Consider the following 6,503-nt stretch of genomic DNA (forward strand, 5'->3'; position numbering starts at 1 on the left):
TTGTTGTGGGTAGGTCTAGCTTGACCAATCTCATTTCCCTCTATGACCAGGTGACCTATCACCTGGACAAAGGAGAAGAGATTGATGTTGTATATCTTGACTTTAAAAAAAGCCTTTGATCTGGTATCCCATAATCACCTCTTAGTAAAACTGGCTAACTGCAGCCTCAGCCACACCACAATCCACTGGCTGGGGAATTGGCTCCGTGGTAGGACCCAGAGGGTGGTGGTTGACAGAAGTCAGTTGTCGTGGTGCGCTGTGACCAGTGGGGTCCCCCAAGGCTCTGTTCTTGGGCCTATACTGTTTAGCATCTTCATTAATGATGTGGACATTGGTATCAGAAGTGGACTGGCCAAGTTTGCCGATACACCAAACTCTGGGGTAAAGCTTCCACACCTGTGGACAGGAGGGCAATCCAGGCAAACCTTGACAGCCTCAGGAAATGGACAGATGAGAACCTGATGCTGTTTAACACTGAAAAATGCAAGGTTCTCCACCTTGGGAAGAAAAACCTGCAGCATCCTTGTAGGCTCAGCAGTGCTACGCTGGCTAGCGCTATGGATAAAGGGACTTGGGGGTTATGACTGACCACAAGATAAACATGATCCTGCAATGTGATACTGCTGCTAGTAAAGCAAGCAAAATACTTGCTTGCATCCACAGATGCTTCACAAGTAAATCTGAGGATGTCATTATCCCTTTGTACTCAGCCTTGGTGAGGCCACAGCTGGAGTAGTGCATCCAGTTTTGGGCTCCACAATTCAAAAAGGATGTGGAGAAGCTTGAGAGGGTGCAGAGGAGAACCACGTGCATGATCAGAGGTCAGGAAAGCAGGCCTTATGAAGAGAATCTGAAAGCCATGGGACTGTTCAGCCTGGATAAGCTCAGGACAAGGAGTGAGCTGGTAGCCACCTATAAGTTTATCAGGGGTGCTTACCAAGATCTGGAGGGATGTCTGTTCACCAGACACCCCAAGGGATGACAAGGTTGAATGGTCACAAGCTTCTCCATGACCATTTCAGCCTGGACATAAGGAAGAACTTCTTTACTGTCTGAGCCCCCAAGGTTTGGAATAGATTGCCACCAGAGGTGGTTCAAGTACCTACTCTGAACGCCTTCAAAAGACATCTGAATGTTTATCTTGCTGGGATCCTACGATCCCTGCTGACTTCCTACCCCTGGGGCAGGGGGGTGGACTCGATGATCTTCTGAGGTCCCTTCCAGCCCTAATGTCTATGAAAATCTATGAAAGTGTAGCAAGTGTAGCCTAGCAATGATTAGGCTGCAGTGCAGCATAAAAAGCATATGGAAATTATAAGTGGATCACAAGTTGATTATGAGTCAATAGTTTACTAATGTTGCAACAAAGTTAATAGCATACCAGGATGTACTAGCAGTCATGGAATGTTACAAACAAGTCACACAAAGAGGTTCTGTCACTCTATTCAAAACTGACAAGGCCTCACTCACAGTAGTGAGTCCTGTTTTTGGCATCATACCTGAAGAAAGGCAAGGAAAAATGGGAGAGTCCAGAGGAGCAAAAAAATTATTAGAGATCTTGAAAACATGTTGTATGAGATGATAGAAAAGGTGGAATTATTGTAATTTGGAAATGAATTATGAAAGATGGCTTGATGATATTCAAACACAAAAAGGTCATTATGAAAATGGCAGACAATTGTGCTCTCTATCCTTACGGACAGAAGACATAATGGTTTTAAAATGCAACAACAGAGATATGGGTTGTATTTGGATTTAGGAGGAGCTTTGTAACTATGAAGGTAAATAAAGACTGGAACATCATATAGATTAATTGTGGAATTTCCTTTCTTAGAGAAATTGTTAAGTTTGGGTTAAATAAACTTTTGTCTGGGAAAATTTAGACAAAGATAATCTTGTTGTGAGCTAGAGATTGCACTAGATCTCTTAAAATTCTTTCCATCATTATTTTTATATGATTCTATGCCATTTCAAAGCTATATTTTTGTACAGATGATTAAGTAGTTATCACTTTCCCCCATAACTCACTACACATCTGTAATATCTGATTAATTCTAGAGACCTTGCTACTACAGGAAATATCCTTCAGGTGAGGTATGAAAACCAGAATACTTGTTTATTGTAATTACTAGTGTTTTGAAAGCAAACAAGCATGATCTAAAACTGCACCCTGTGGGGAGTGGGTGGCCTGGTGAGGCCCTCAGTGGTACAGGAGCCTCCAGGAAAATGCCAGACCAGTTACCACCCTGGTGAAAGGCAGGTTGGGGTGTCCCAATAACCCATAGCCCCTACAACACTGTGGGTAGCGGTTGGGGCCAGGCACAGCTATGACCACCTGAGCCCCCACTGGGGACAGAAGCCCCATAGCCCCAGTGACGGGGTGAAAGATGTGGATCCCCAGTAAGGGTAGGCCCCAGTGTGGGGGGGCAGATGTGGAGCCCCAGTGTGTACAGTTGCCTCAGGAGGGGCCAGGGCAAGCTTGGCCACTACTCTGGTGAGGGTCGTGGGAGAGGCCCAAAAGGTGGTATGTCTGCTACCCAAGTTGTGTGCTAGATAAAGCCTATGGCCAAAGGGGCCTTCTCCAAGAGGGAGCAAAGTGGTATCTGTGAGAGGGAGGTGGAGTGTGAGAGGCCATAGTGAGAGGAGGGTGGCATGAATTCATGTGTGTCTGAGGCCTGACAATGAGGGCTAAGCTTGGTCTGGCCGTAGGCCAGGAGCATTGTGTCACCTGGATGCCATCTGCGAGGCTTGGGCTGCAGTGTAGGGGAGGAACAGAGCCACAGATAGAGCCCCCCTGGCATCAGGGCAAGAATGAGCAACCTCCCACCTAATTGGAACCAATTAAGAAAAACAAGGCGTGGCAGAGGAGTGAGGCAGGTGATTGGCCCAGGAATAGGTGGGTGGGCCAATGGCAGACCGGTCCCAGGAAGACCTCCTCTTATAGTTAGACACTGAAATACCTTTAAAAATATGTCCATTCTTTCTTTATTTAACTGTAATGCCTTAACATACTTTCTCTGAAATGAAACATAACATTGTACATTGCTAAACATTTAGCAAGACACTCCTCATTCAAGACAACATCTCAGTATGAAGAAAAGTATCTGTGAATGTTCTACGAATATTTAAAGATTGGTGACGTATGATAATGATGATGTTATAAAACTTATCATGTTACATAAAATGTACCACATAATTTTCAATTGTTGCTATAAGAAAACAATTAAATGAAAAAATAGGCAACTTGGTACAGCTCCAGATATCCAGGCCAATACTTGTCTAGACTTGAAGTCCTCAGTGGTGGCAGCAGTCCCTCAATACAAAGATGACAGTCATTCAGTAAATGATGAGTCTGGAGATGATTGATGAGGCCAATCCGAGATCCTTAAATTTAGATGCAGACATGGCAATTATTTCCAGAAGGAAGGAGAAGATCCCGGTGATGTCAGGGCTACAGCTCTATCTCTTCATCTCTCTCATCTATCTGCCTCCATAATGAGGCAAGTTTACTCAAAATGATCGATGCCTGTTCCTACATCAGTGTCACTGGGCACAAATCGGTGCTCAAGCCTCCCAGATATTGTTAATATTATTTTTTTCCCCTCAGTTAGCCTTCAAGGTGTTCTTGAATCTCTTCTTTTGCCCACCACCAGAGTGGTGATCCTCAGTATGTTAAACATATAGGCTCTGTTTGGGGAGCCAGTTGTCAGACATCCTTGGTACGACTACATGAGAAGCTTTACTCGAAGTTAGAGCTAATTACTGAGCAGTATGTATCACTGTCTACACATGCAGTTGTGTACTGCACAGTAATTTGCTCTAATCAAAAGTAAATTTGCTACCTGCAAATGCAAATAGCAAATTTACTGTCAACTACTTACTCCAGAGTAGCACGCATGTAGACACCCGACTGGGAGTAAATGTGCTTCTGGTCAGCAAGGGGCAGGAGATTGTTCCCTACTGTGGGGGTGGGGTCTAGCACCGAAGCCCAGGCAGGGACTATATTTCCCTGCCCCTGCATCAGGGAGCTCCCAGCTCCACTTCATGATTGAGGAGTGGGGGCTGGGAGACAGTTGTCTCCTGGCCCCATGCTCCCTGCCAGCCCGAGCTAGCACCCAGGGGGAGCTTAGAGCTCCCTCTGGCTGCTGCAGTGGCCCAGTGTAGGGCCACAGGGAGTGAGAGAAGTCTGCTTCTAGGAGCAACAAATCTGCTCCAGCCTCCCTGCATGTGTAGACATGTGCCCAGGAGAGTTTACTCTAGATTACTTTACTCTAGAGGAAACTGTTCCCAATTATTTGTATGTGTAGATGCAGCCTCTTATGACATGTTAAGTTCAACAGAGCTTCAATGCCGGTGGTGTTTGCTTGAGCCAGAATACTGGTATTTATTCTCTTTTCTTTCCAATTAATATCTAATGAAAGCTTTTTAGAAGAAATTGTTGATAGTAATGTTCCAAATTTTCAGGTGTTTCCAATATGCCATCCAAGTTTTACACTCGTATAATGAGGTAGGGATTACAACAGGCTGGTAGATGAGAAGTTTGGTTTTTGTTCTAATGTCATCTTTACCAAAGACATGAGTTTCAAGATGTACAAAGGCAGAAATCATGCCTTGATCTTGAATTAAAGAAATACCTGGTCATTCAGGCTGGGGACTCCAAGACAATTAGGCATTATGCTAATTACATAATCACTCCTCTGTGCTGTTGGCTTTAGAGACTGACATGTCTTAAACATGCTAGCCCAGTGAGCTGTTCTGATTTATAAACCCATATAAAAAGCTAACTATACAGATTGGGAGCTAGTTATGTTATGATAGCAATGCTTAGACATTCTCAGTTTCTTTAATGAGGTCCTTATCTCCACAGCTATGATAACATTCAACACAACATTTAGTGAACTTCAAATTAGCTGTAAGAAAACCAGCAAGCCAAGCTAAGTTACAGGTATAGTTCTGAAAGGCAAGCAGCTGTGAAGTAACTAAGAATATGGACAAACATTCCCTTAGTGACTTCAAAGAGGAAGGGGGCTGATGCTTGGGACTATGTAACACCAGTAATGCCATAACTATTATGTGGGCATGAGCCTGTAGTGATGGGCATCTAGGCAGGCCTTTCCAGCTTTAACCCTTCTTCATCTGGGATCAAAATTGAGCTAATTTCATTTACTTGTATCACTACAGGATCATGATGACATCAGTTATGCTAAGATTCAAAAAGCAAATAAGAAATCCAAATATAGTTGAAAAACTTATGTGAAAAAATGCTGTGTTAATTAACCTTAAACAGCAAACATGTAAATTATTTTCATATTGAAATGCCAATTTGCTCTTTTTTATTCTGCCTATTATAATGGACACTGTTTTAAATCCAAAGTGGATTGTCAGAACAACAGGAAAAATCACTGTTGGCTATGTGAAATAGTTGATGGTATTAAACTGACCTACCAAGCTCATATTAAACTGCACAAAGCAACTTGCAGATAGAGTGGGCAAGAGGTAAATTTCCACCTAAACCTTGTAGTTCATCTCCAGCTCTGCTCTGAGATCAGTTACTCTGTGGATAAATAGAAGACTTCATTATTCAGGATTGTCAGTCTAGCATCTGTTCAAAATAATAAGTTCACCTGTTAGAAGGGGGAATATGAAAAAGTAAGGAAATATGAAAAAGAAGAAGGAAGAGGAGTAGGAAAAAGGAGAGGAGATATCCAATGATTTGTGAGATCTGATAAACTGATACCTAAAGTGGGAAACCCAAAGCAGTTCAACCTGTACAGTGCTCAGACGGTTGTTAAACAAATTAGGATGAAAATTCTGGCTTCCGAGGCAAAGAACAAATACGAGGCTTTTACAAGTAACAGAAAAGATGGTGATGGGGGAATAGAATCATTCCCCACCTTAGAATCCAATGTACAATTTTTAAAATGTGTACTACAGTAACTTGTGTCTTTTCAGAGATGAAAGTCAATCAGTTGGGGACTTTGAATGGTTCAAACCACTGGAAGTATAGGAGACGAGCTATATTCTTTATGACATAGATCCTTTTTCTAAAACATGTGTAAAGTGGCTATACCCAACTTGATTTATTTCATTAAGATTGCTTTGCTATTTTCCCTTTCTTGTCTTCTTATCTGTGTCACTTCTCCTTGTTAGTAGATGCTCATATTTTGTCAACATGCAAGCCACTATTCCTGAGTCGACCTCTACTTTTCCACTTCAGGACCTAACAGAAATCTACTTCTGGATTCAGCTTTGTAATGTAATAGACTGTGGAGTTCTTCCTTCACAGTCTGCTTTCCAATTCTGATGAGTTTGGGGACTTTTTTGGCTGTAGTTAGAAAAGGAGCACTTTATGGTAATTATGCTGTTAACCTTCAAGTGACTAAGTAACCTTCAAAGACTAATCATCTCCTGCTAATAAGACCATGCGAGATTATGAAGTAGCTCTCATTCAAAAACCAAGGTTAATGTCCAGCAAACTGGTGAAGTAAATGAAGAAGTAAGGG

General features: G+C 42.5%; 1 long non-coding RNA gene across 1 annotated transcript in view; it reads right to left on the reverse strand.

The window, feature by feature from the left end:
• LOC109299491 overlaps nucleotides 1-6,503 on the reverse strand; it is a 20,073-nt gene that overhangs the window by 6,518 nt on the left and 7,052 nt on the right. Inside the window, exon 2 of the long non-coding RNA XR_002097890.1 lies at nucleotides 5,446-5,449. This is a non-coding gene — a long non-coding RNA (uncharacterized LOC109299491). The remainder of the gene's footprint in view (nucleotides 1-5,445; nucleotides 5,450-6,503) is intronic.

Source organism: Gavialis gangeticus, unplaced genomic scaffold, assembly GCF_001723915.1.
Source record: "Gavialis gangeticus isolate Ggan-Ray unplaced genomic scaffold, GavGan_comp1, whole genome shotgun sequence".
Classification (NCBI taxonomy): Eukaryota; Metazoa; Chordata; order Crocodylia; family Gavialidae; genus Gavialis; species Gavialis gangeticus.